The 12491-nt window shown below is 46.0% G+C and overlaps 1 protein-coding gene and 1 long non-coding RNA gene across 4 annotated transcripts in view; one reads left to right on the top strand and one right to left on the bottom strand.

The window, feature by feature from the left end:
* CDIN1 (CDAN1 interacting nuclease 1) overlaps positions 1-12491 on the top strand; it is a 501029-nt gene that overhangs the window by 472097 nt on the left and 16441 nt on the right. The gene's annotated exons all lie outside the window — the stretch shown is intronic.
* The window catches only part of LOC134980988 (uncharacterized), a 231880-nt gene that overhangs the window by 215454 nt on the left and 3935 nt on the right, over positions 1-12491 (bottom strand). For both annotated transcript variants that reach the window (XR_010190497.1, XR_010190498.1), the window contains exon 2: positions 8544-8661. This is a non-coding gene — a long non-coding RNA (uncharacterized LOC134980988). The remainder of the gene's footprint in view (positions 1-8543; positions 8662-12491) is intronic.

Below are 12491 nucleotides of genomic sequence, written 5' to 3'. Positions count from 1 at the left end.
ACGTGATGTTGAATTTCTTGAAATCACATTGGTTTGAGCCACTAAAAACCGTGGATCTGAAATATCTCACGTGGAAAGTGGTCATGTTATTGGCCCTGGCATCAGCCAGGCGAGTGTCAGAATTGGCGGCTTTATCATGTAAAAGCCCTTATCTGATTTTTCATATGGATAGGGCAGAATTGAGGACTCGTCCCCAGTTTCTCCCTAAGGTGGTGTCAGCGTTTCACCTGAACCAGCCTATTGTGGTGCCTGCGGCTACTAAGGATTTGGAGGACTCCAAGTTGCTAGACGTTGTCAGGGCCCTGAAAATATATGTTTCCAGGACGGCTGGAGTCAGAAAATCTGACTCGCTGTTTATCCTATATGCACCCAACAAGCTGGGTGCTCCTGCTTCTAAGCAGACTATTGCTCGTTGGATTTGTAGTACAATTCAGCTTGCACATACTGTGGCAGGCCTGCCACAGCCTAAATCTGTCAATGCCCATTCCACAAGGAAGGTGGGCTCATCTTGGGCGGCTGCCCGAGGGGTCTCGGCTTTACAACTTTGCCGAGCAGCTACTTGGTCAGGGGCAAACACGTTTGCAAAATTCTATAAATTTGATACCCTGGCTGAGGAGGACCTGGAGTTCTCTCATTCGGTGCTGCAGAGTCATCCGCACTCTCCCGCCCGTTTGGGAGCTTTGGTATAATCCCCATGGTCCTTACGGAGTTCCCAGCATCCACTAGGACGTTAGAGAAAATAAGAATTTACTCACCGGTAATTCTGTTTCTCGTAGTCCGTAGTGGATGCTGGGCGCCCATCCCAAGTGCGGTCTATCTGCAATACTTGTACATAGTTATTGTTAACTAAATCGGGTTATTGTTGAGCCATCTGTTGAGAGGCTCTATCGTTTCATACTGTTAACTGGGTTTCATATCACGAGTTGTTCGGTGTGATTGGTGTGGCTGGTATGAGTCTTACCCGGGATTCAAAATCCTTCCTTATTGTGTACGCTCGTCCGGGCACAGTACCTAACTGAGGCTTGGAGGAGGTTCATAGTGGGAGGAGCCAGTGCACACCAGGTAGTCTAAGATCTTTCTAGAGTGCCCAGCCTCCTTCGGAGCCCGCTATTCCCCATGGTCCTTACGGAGTTCCCAGCATCCACTACGGACTACGAGAAACAGAATTACCGGTGAGTAAATTCTTATTTTTTTCCTTGGCACTGAGTTGTGAGCTGGCAAATCCTGTTCTGTGTCCTTCTGACAGATTTTACTGTGGGTCTGTCCCCAATAAGCCCCGGAGTGTCTGTGTGGTGTGATTGTGTACGTGTGTGGCATGTCTGAGGCAGGGAGCTCTTCCCCTTAGGGAACCATTTTAGGGACATTGAGTTGTAATGTGGTGGCGCTGCCGCCGCACCACGAGCCTGAATGGGTGAAGGAATTACGTGATAGTGTGAATCAGTAAGAGATTGGATAAGTCTGAGTCTCATGCAGAAAACTGGAGAAAATCCCGTGGAAGATGTGATTTTTAATAGTTCTGACTTTTCATCCACAGGGAACCCCTCGGGTTCACAAAAAAAGATCTTTTGCACAAGAAGTACAAACTAATACTGACACGGACTTTGATTCCTGTGTCGACACTAGTGATTCCAGGGGAATAGATCCAAAGTTAGCAAAAAACATACAATACGTGATTGTTGCTATAAAGGAGGTATTAGAAGTTACGGAGCCCCCTCCTTTACCACAGGAGAAGGCTTATTTTAATAAAGAGAAGAAAATAAATGCAACTTTCCCTCCATCTCATGAGCTGAACAGTCTCTTTGAGGGAGTCTGGACAAACTCTGAAAAAAAATTTCAGATTCCCAAAAGAATTCAGGCAGCTTACCCTTTCCCTGCAGAGGACAGGAAAAGGTGGGAGTCACCCCCCGTTTTAGACAGTGCCCTGTCACGGTTAACAAAAATGGTGATTCTCCCTGCGCCTGGGACGGCTTCACTGAAGGAGCCAGCAGACCGCAAGTTACAGACTACGTTGAAATCTATTTATGTGACCAATGGGACACTACTCAGGCCCACCATTGCCTGTGCGTGGGTGAGTAGTGCTATTGAAAAGTGGTCAGAAAACTTGTCATCAGACATTGACACAATAGATAGAGACGAGATACTCCTAACGTTAGGTCATATCAAAGACGCTGCTGCGTACATGCTAGAAGCCATGAAAGATATTGGTCTCTTGGGATCAAGAGCCGCTACCATGGCGATCTCAGCACGTAGGGCGTTGTGGATTCGCCAATGGAATTCTGACGCAGATTCCAAAAGGAATATGGAGGCTTTCCTGTATAAAGGCGAGGCCTTGTTTGGAGATGGGCTGGATGCCTTAGTTTCTGCGGCTACCGCAGGTAAATCGACATTTTTGCCTAATGCTCCTGCGCCGGCGAAAAAGGCACATCACTCTCACATGCAGTCCTTTCGGCCCAATAAATACAAAAAGGGTAAAGGTTCCCATTTCTTTGCGAGTAAAGGAAGGGGAAAAGGAAAAAAAAATCCACAGCCTCTCCTGGATCACAGGAGCAGAAATCAACCTCTGCTTCTGCCAAATCTTCAGCATGATGCTGGGGCTCCCTTGCGGGAGTCCGCTCAACTGGGGGCACGTCTGAAACTCTTCAGTCAGATTTGGGTTCAATCTGGCCTGGACCCGTGGGTCTTACATATAGTGTCCCACGGGTACAAGCTGGAGTTTCAAGACATTCCCCCATGCCGATTTTTCAAATCGGCCTTACCAGCTTCTATCCCAGACAGGGAAGTGGTATCAGCAGCAATACAAAAATTGTGTTAGGATCAAGTGATTGTCCTGGTTCCCTTGTCGCAACAAGGAGAAGGGTTTTATTCAAGCCTTTTCGTAGTTTCGAAACCGGACGGCTCGGTCAGACCGATCCTAAATCTGAAAACACTGAATCTCTACATGCAAAGGTTCAAATTCGAGATGGAATCTCATGAGTGATTTCCAGTCTGGAGGAAAGGGACTTCATGGTGTCAGTGGACATAAACGATGCCTACTTACATGTTCCTATCTATCCTCCACATCAAGCTTATCTGAGATTTGCAGTGCAGGATTGTCATTACCAGTTTCAGACGTTGCCGATCGAACTCTCCACGGCACAGAGGGTGTTCACCAACGTGATGGCGGAGATGATGTTCCTCCGACAGCAAGGAGTCAATATAATTCCTTACCTGGACGATCTCCTGATAAAAGCGAGGTCCAGGGAAAGGTTGGTGCAGAACATTGCACTCTCCCTGACAGTACTTCAACAACACGGTTGGATCGTAAATTTTCCAAAATCACAGTTGGAACCGACGACAAGATTATCATTTCTGGGGATTATACTGGACACAGAAGTACAGAGGGTATTTCTTCCAGTAGAAAAGGCTCTGGAAATCCAGAGAATGGTCAAACAAATTCTGAAACCAACAAGAGTGTCGATTCATCAATGCATTCGGTTGTTGGGGAAGATGGTAGCGGCCTACGAGGCCATACAGTTTGGCCGATTCCATGCCAGAGTATTCCAGTGGGACCTATTGGACAAGTGGTCCGGATCCCATCTACACATGCATCAGAGGATAATCCTGTCATCCAAAGCCAGAATTTCGCTCCTGTGGTGGCTGCACAGTTCTCACCTCCTGGAAGGACGCAGGTTCGGGATTCAGGACTGGGTCCTAGTAACCACGGATGCAAGTCTCCGAGGCTGGGGAGCAGTCACACAGGGGGAAAGCTTCCAAGGAAGATGATCACGTCAAGAAGCCTGTCTTCACATAAACGTTCTGGAGTTGAGAGCCATTTACAACGGCCTTCTACAAGCGGTGCATCTTCTTCAAGATCAACCCATACAGATCCAGTCGGACAATGTAACAGCAGTAGCGTACATAAACCGTCAGGGCGGAACGAAAAGCAGAGCGGCAATGACAGAGGTGACAAAGATCCTCCTCTGGGCAGAAAGACATGCAAGAGCTCTGTCGGCAATTTTCATTCCAGGAGTGGACAACTGGGAAGCTGACTTCCTCAGCAGACACGATCTCCATCCAGGAGAATGGGGCCTCCACCAAGAAGTCTTCGCGGAGGTCACAGATCTTTGGGGAGTTTCTCAAGTAGACATGATGGCATCTCGTCTCAACAAGAAGCTTCAGAGATATTGTTCCAGGTCGAGAGACCCTCAAGCAATAGCAGTGGATACACTAGTGACCCAGTGGGTGTTTCGGTCGGTGTATGTCTTCCCTCCACTTCCACTGATACCAAAAGTTCTCAAAATCATAAGAAGAACAGGTTCGAGCGATTCTCATTGTCCAAGACAGGCCAAGGAGGGCTTGGTATCCAGATTTGAAGGAGTTACTCATAGAAGATCCTCGGCCTCTTCCTCTTTGCGAGGACCTGCTGCGGCAGGAGCTGTGCGTGTATCAAGACTTACCGCGGCTACGTTTGACGGCATGGCTGTTAAGCGCCGGATCCTAGCCCGAAAGGGTATTCCCAAAGAAGTAATTCCCACTCTTATTCAGGCCAGGAAAGGAGTAACGTCTAAACATTACCACTTTATTTGGAGAAAATATGTGTCTTGGTGTGAATCCAAGAAGGCTCCAACGGAAGAGTTTCAGTTAGGCCGTTTTCTCCATTTTCTTCAGGCAGGTGTGGATGCTGGTCTACGATTGGGTTCAATCAAGGTCCAGATTTTGGCCTTGTCCATTTTCTTTCAGAAACAATTGGCCTCCCTTCCAGAAGTTCAGACGTTCGTGAAAGGGGTTCTGCACATCCAACCTCCATTTGTGCCTCCTGCGGCACCGTGGGATCTTAACGTGGTATTGCAGTCCTTCAATCAGATTGGTTTGAACCTCTCCAGGAGGTAGAGTTGAAGTTTCTCACTTGGAAAGTGGTAATGCTGTTGGCCTTGGCATCCGCAAGGAGGGTGTCTGAGTTAGGGGCCTTGTCTCACAAGAGCCCTTACTTGATATTCCATGAAGATAGGGCTGAGCTGAGACCTCATCAGCAATATCTTCCAAAGGTGGTTTCTGCTTTCCATGTAAACCAACCTATTGTGGTGCCAGTGGCTACTGACACCTTCGATGGTTCAAAGTCTCTGGGTGTGGTCAGAGCTTTGAGAATTTATGTCGCAAGAACAGCTCGGATACGGAAAACAGAGGCACTGTTTGTCCTGTATGCCCCTAACAAGATTGGGTGTCCTGCTTCTAAGCAGACTATTGCACGTTGGATCAGAGGTACAATTCAGTACGCTCATTCCACGACAGGGTTTCCGATGCCGAATTGGGTGAATGCCCATTCTACAAGAATGGTGGGCTCATCCTGGGCGGCTGCACGGGGGGTCTCGGCTTTACAACTTTGCCGAGCAGCTACTTGGTCAGGGACAAGCACGTTTGCTAAGTTTTATAAAACAAAAAAGGAAGAATAGAGGTGGATGGTTGCGCTGTAAGGATTTATGCAGGCCTGGGGGTAGTCTGGAAGTTCCCTACATACTCCAAACAGTAAAAATGCACTAAATTTGGTAAAGTGACTCCTCCCACTTAGCGCTAATCCAATGCTACACTTTTTGCAGGAACTTCTATTTTCTCAATAAAATGTAATGTACCGGCTTGATGTGAATAAAATATGAATTTTAATACTACACAATGATTAAAATTGAGACAAAAAACAGAACCCAACATGGGAAACAGAGTCCTACCAAGATGATAATCGGAGCCGCAGGTGTTATGAATGCAAGGTATTTCCTGGGAACAATACCCTGCATGTGGCTCCGTCAGGCGTGTTCCCCAGTGGTCCCTTTCACAGCTGTCGAAGTCAAAACAATATTACATAAAGAGAACATACAAACTACACACATTTAAGTCGCTATACTTGCAAATATGCGCAGCTAGCACAGCAATATATGGTAACACACGCATTTACACGGACATGCCACAGAGATGGATTCGACACTTATTTCATACAGTACATAATTATAATAATATCAAGTGCCAGACATCATGATGATTTAGAATTATATATATTGAAGTAATGTCATGTATGTGTATTATTTGAACGGAACAAGATAGACCGGTCATGTTTACTATTAAAGCAACCAGCTTAATGTGTAGATTAATTTGATACTTGTTATTAATTTGTAGTACATTGCAACACGGAATTATGATTACATGTATAAAAGCTAAAATCACTTTGTTAGAACAATGAATGTTACAGTGGACAGGGAACTCAGGCCAGCCCTTTGGATGTCTTCAAGGCTGAACCTGATCAGCATATACAAAGAGAATAGTGACTCATCATGAACCCCTCCCCCAGAAACTAGTTAACACACTTTGCTGGTCACACAGGAAGGTACTTGCTTTTTGGTCTCAGAGGATGATGGAGGAGTTGCTGGCAGTTCAGGTCCTGTATTTATTTACAGAGAGAGGGAGACATAAGCTGCATTGGAGGGAATGGTAATTGTATCGCTGGCATGTAACTGAAACTGCATATAACTGTATGTAATTGTATGTTCTAACTGTTTACTGTGTGAGTTGTATTCATGTAACTATAGGTATACTGTACTTTGTAATATATATTGAATCCATATCCTTTTAACAACAAGTATATACATCAATGAGCTTTGGAACTCAGATAATGTGTGGGTGTATTGTTTTCTCTTATGGGATGCAGTGTTGTGCGATGTACAGCGCACATTCATGGGATATGGTAATAAGAGTTGCAGGCATTTACAATATATATTAGAGCGGGCATTTTAAATATTTGTGAGAAATCAATTTGGCATTCTTACAGCCAAGGTTGTCCAGAAGCACAGGAGAGTACTGGAAAGTTTGACACCTTGGCCGCTGATGACCTAAAGTTTGGTCAATCGGTCCTGCAGTGACATCCGCACTCTCCCGCCCGTACTGGAGCTTTGGTATAACCCCATGGTACTAAAGTGGACCCCAGCATCCTCTAGGACGTATGAGAAAACAGGATTTTTATACCTACCGGTAAATCCTTTTCTCCTAGTCCATATAGGATGCTGGGCACCCAACCCAGTGCTTACTTTACCTGCAGTAGTTATTTTGTTATAGTTTTACACAGGTGTTGTGTTAAAATTATTTTCAGCTCGTTGCTGTAATGTTTATGCTGGTTAGCATGTGTTAGGTTGAATGCCATGTTGTGCGGCATGGTTGAAGTGTGAGCTGGTGTGAATCTCACCATTAACTTAAAAGTAAATCCTTTTCTCGAATTGTCCGTCTCCCTGGGCACAGTTCCTATACTGAGGTCTGGAGGAGGGGCATACAGGGAGGAGCCAGTTCACACTCTGAAAAAGTCTTAAAGTGCCCATGGCTCCTGCGGAACAGTCTATACCCCATGGTACTAAAGTGGACCCCAGCTTCCTCTACAGACTAGGAGAAAAGGATTTACCGGTAGGTATAAAAATCCTGTTTTTAGATGCCCAAACGGAAATTAGCCAATTAAGGATCAATTAAATGAAACATCATATGGTATATAAACCCCATGGAGGACTTGCATGCTATCCATACTTGAAAAGGTTGCTTTAACTGAAACGCGTTGCCTGGGCTGCATGCAATACTGAAGGGACACAAGAGGGGACAACTCTCACTAAGACTGAGAAAGCCATCTGCGACATTACCAGTGATACCAGTACCAGTCCGTTTCCTTGCTACATTACTAGTGATACCAGTACCAGTCCGTTTCCTTGCTACATTACCAGTGATACCAGTACCAGTCCGGTTCCTTGCTACATTACCAGTGATACCAGTACCAGTCCGGTTCCTTGCGACATTACCAGTGATACCAGTACCAGTCCGGTTCCTTGCGACATTACCAGTGATACCAGTACCAGTCCGGTACCTTGCTATATTACCAGTGATACCAGCACCAGTCCGGTTCCTTGCTACATTACCAGTGATACCAGCACCAGTCCTGTTCCTTGCTACATTACCAGTGATACCAGTACCAGTCCGGTTCCTTGCTACATTACCAGTGATACCAGTACCAGTCCGGTTCCTTGCTACATTACCAGTGATGCCAGTACCAGTCCGGTTCCTTGCTACATTACCAGTGATACCAGCACCAGTCCGGTTCCTTGCTACATTACCAGTGATACCAGTACCAGTCCAGTCCCTTGCAGCATTACCAGTGATACCAGTACCAGCCCGGATCATAGTTACACTAACCATTACATCCGGTACCAGCCTGGAACATTGCTGCGTACCCTGTTATATCCAGTACCAGCCCGGATCATTGTTGTGAACCCCGATTATATCTGGTTCCAGCCCGGATCATTGTTGTGAACCCTATTATATCCGGTACCAGCCCGGATCATTGTTGCATACTCTATTATATCTGGTATCACCCGGATCGCTATTACGCTACCAGTTATATCCGGTACCAGCCCAGATCATTGTTGCATTGCTAGCTACACATCAGTATCTAGCGTGGTTCCATACCACCAGGTTCTTCCCAAGACCTCAGTCACCACAGTGAACACTACCCACACCTACTTCAGAGTATCTGCATGAGGAGGACTTACATCTGTCCTTCTTTGTTTCGACACAGCTTCAGTTCCCCTTCCCGACCATCGGAAGAATCCCCGAGTGCTCAAACATCCATCGCCAGTTCTGTGACACCGACATTCTCTGCAATAGCCCCTGAAGGAGAAGAGGAGGTCGTTTTATTCCCATGCGTACTAAATTTTTTATTAATAAGACCATTGAAGAACATTGCAGTCAACCTATGTATGTCTTACAGGTAACAGACAGTTGCTTGATAACAAGGCTACCTGCACTGTAAAATACCCTAACTCCTGTCATGTCGGGGCGATACGTTATTAGGAATCTCATAAACTGTTTTATCGCAGTGGTTGGACTTGCATTGTGTGGTTAGTGGCCCAGTAAGAAACAGAATGCAGTGGGTGATAACTGGCTATGTGTTTGCTTGTACAATCCAGCGCACACTGCACAGCCACCTTTACATCCCCACTGGCCTGGACGTTAACATTAAGAAGAGGAAAAATGATCCCTTTAGTTTGATGTTTGAGCTATTGCACATGATGATTACCAAGTAAATAACCTTTAATCCCATCACTTTCTTGTCAGGAGGCGTGAGTGATTGATCTCTGCTCTGCAGGCCATGGGGAACATAGCAGAACCATGCAAAAGGTTGATTCCTAGAGGAATAAGCTCTGGAAATGTAAGACAGACCAATTACTTGGTGCACTCTCATATACGTTTGTGTGTAGAGAAGGCCTCAGGACACTGGATCACGTCTCTTGATTTGGAGAAATTTGCAGCATTATAGCAGACCAGTGATTGACAAGTTTATATGCAAATAATTATCAACATCATTATCTTATTTTTCTTCTACCACATGCAATTTATTTATTAACAATATACTGTATTTGTGACATACAGAGAAATACAACTTGTGCAACTTCTTAAGGAAGTAATTTGCGCTAAAATCTCAGTGCATTTAAGGAGTATAATGTCTTAAGTAAAACAAAACAGAATTGTATTGTGGCTGTGCAAATGTTTTCTGAAATTAGGAGTTGATGATTGGTGGATTAAATTGGTTGGGAACTATTTTTTTTCCCAGCGTCAGTAAAGATGTATACAAAACAGAACTACTTTTGTTATCGGCGCTAATAATATACTGCAAATCTGGGTGTATCTAGCAAATAGAAGCATGGGGATTTGATTCATATTTTGGTCAAAACATTTAAGTTTGCAGTCCATCATCAAGGGACACCAGAACTCTGCAAGTACCTACCCCAGCATTAATGCCTACACACCAATAATGTGCAATTAAATGCACTCCCCTCTCAGGTACAGAGGGTAACAGTGGTCATTCCGAGTTGTTCGCTCGCAGCCGTGCAAACGCTATGCCGCCGCCCACTGGGAGTGTATTTTAGCTTAGCAGAAGTGCGAACGAAAGGATCGCAGAGCGGCTACAAAATAATTTTGTGCAGTGTCAGAGTAGCTTCAGACCTACTCAGCGCTTGCGATCACTTCAGACTATTCAGTTCCTGTTTTGACGTCACGAACACGCCCAGCGTTTGCCCAGCCACGCCTGCGCTTTTTCTGGCACGCCTGCGTTTTTCCGAACACTTCCAGAAAATGGTCAGTTGGCACCCAGAAACGCCCTCTTCCTATCAATCACTCTGCGGCCAGCAGTGCGACTGAAAAGCTTCGCTAGACCTTGTGTAAAACTACATCGTTTGTTGTAATAGTGCGACATGCGTGCGCATTGCGCCGCATGCGCAAAAGTGCCGATTGTTTTTGCCTGATCACTGCGCAGCGACCGAAAGCAGCTAGCGATCAACTTGGAATGACCCCCAACATCTAAATAAAGTAGGGTGTTAAGGGTGTGTTCATGCAAATGTGTCTCATGCTGGCCACAAGGCAGACACACAGACACCTTTTTGGAGGCAGATCATTTGTGGGTGCTTTGTACCCTGGTGATGAAATGCGGGTGTGGTATGTTCGATAGAATAGACTTAGGTGGACAGTGTCTAGGTCGACCACTATTGGTCGACAGTAAGTAGGTCAACAGGGACTCTGTCTACATGTACTAGGTCGACATGAAAAAGGTCAACATGAGGTTTTTAAAAAAAAAAATGGTGTTGTATTTTTCGTAGAGTGACGGGGAACCCCAATTATGCTTCGGGCAAGGTTCCTCGCTCCACTACCGCTGCGCTCAGCACAGATTGCCGTTCCCAATTGTAGTCCACGGGGATTGTGAAGTGTGAAAAAGTAAAAATAAAAGTTTAAAAAATTTGGAAAACGCATGTCGACCTTTTGTCATGTCAACCTAGAAACCATGTCGACCTACTTACTGTCAACCTAGAGACCGGATCCCATAAAATGCCGTGATAATGAGAATAATTGTCAGCTGCTGAATGCACCTGTATTCCTCACTCTCATGCTACATCTATAGTAAAGGCGGCGCTGCAATTATTACTAATGATAAAGCAACAACATTTCCGTTTCATCTTTTAAAGGGGAAGATGTTGGATATGTGCATTGCTGTGAACTTAATAAAAGCTTTCATTGTTGTCTTTGCGTCTTGGTCTAATTTCCATTAGACCTAGAAGTCTGTGGTCTTTTAGATTGTAAGCTCACAAGAGCAGGGCCTTCTCGTCTCATGTGCCTTTCCTTCTCTTACTTACACCATCTATACTCCCTGTGATGGCAGCTAACCCCTGGTTTTCTGTATGTACCTAGGGGGTCATTCCGAGTTGATCGTAGCTGTGCTAAATTTAGCACAGCTACGATCGTTAACTCAGACATGCGGGGGGACGCCCAGCATAGGGCTAGTCCGCCCCGCATGTCAGTGCCGCCCCCCCCCCCCCCCCCCCCCGCACACACACACACACCCCTGCACAAATACAAAAGCATCGCACAGAGGCGATGCCTTTGTATTTGAGGAGTAACTCCCGGCCAGTGCAGCGTCTGCGGCTGGCCGGGAGTTGCTCATCGCTCCCGCTGGCTGCAGCGGCTGCATGTCACGCAGCCGCCGCGGCCCGCCCCAACGGTCCGGCCACGCCTGCGTTGGCCGGACCGCTCCCCCTAAACGCCGGCTTAACGCCGGCGTTCAGCCCCCTCCCTCCTAGCGACCGTCTCCGTCTCAGAGGCGATTGCTAGGTAATGAAAGCTGCCATGCGCCGGCGCACTGCGGCGCTGGCACATGCGCAGTTCCAACCCAATCGCTGCGCTGTGACAAACTGCAGCGAGCGATCGGGTCGGAATGACCCCCCTTGTACTTGTCCTATATTGTCTCAAACTGTGCTTTTTTCTTGTGTTGCTCATTGGTTTATGTACTCTGTAATCGGCGCTGCCGGATCCCTTGTGTCGCCATATAAATAAAGATAACAATAATGGTGTATGCCACTTTATTAGTTATTTATACTGCATTGTGTATGAATTGTGTGCTGTATCTAGCATTTACTACTACCACTGTGCAGCCACAGCTTTTGACATAAAAGTGGGCATGTTGCATACATGGCCAGGTCTGCAAGGTAAGCAAAATTCACTTTTTTTGTGCTTGGGGTTTACATGTAAATACACCATGAGCCCCAACGTGTGCAACCTCTACCCCTAACAGCTCATAAAATATAGATTTGCCCCAGTAGCTCACATTCAGCAAGGTCCTGCCCACACTACTTTCACCGCAAATGTTTCTCGAGTTGCCATTACTGACATTGTGATGTGCTAGGACATGTCCTTTGCTCTTCTTTGTATGTACTTTTTTATTATTATTATTATTATTATTATTATTATTATTACAAATGAGGGTTTAAATAGACACATGGCATCACATATGCCCTGCAGGGTTTCGGTATGATATCCCGATGGATGGGATGCCAGCGGTCAGAATCCCGACAGCAGCATCCTGACCATCAGAATCCCAACATCTCCCCTACCCTAACCCTCCCTGGTGGTACCTAACCCTCCCTTCCCTGCTGCCTAAGCCTAACCCTCCC

The sequence above is a fragment of the Pseudophryne corroboree genome, chromosome 12 (genome assembly GCF_028390025.1).
Source record: "Pseudophryne corroboree isolate aPseCor3 chromosome 12, aPseCor3.hap2, whole genome shotgun sequence".
Taxonomy (NCBI): domain Eukaryota; kingdom Metazoa; phylum Chordata; class Amphibia; order Anura; family Myobatrachidae; genus Pseudophryne; species Pseudophryne corroboree.
The sequence above is the reverse complement of the archived record's forward strand: the minus strand, read 5'-3'. Positions and strand labels throughout refer to the sequence as shown.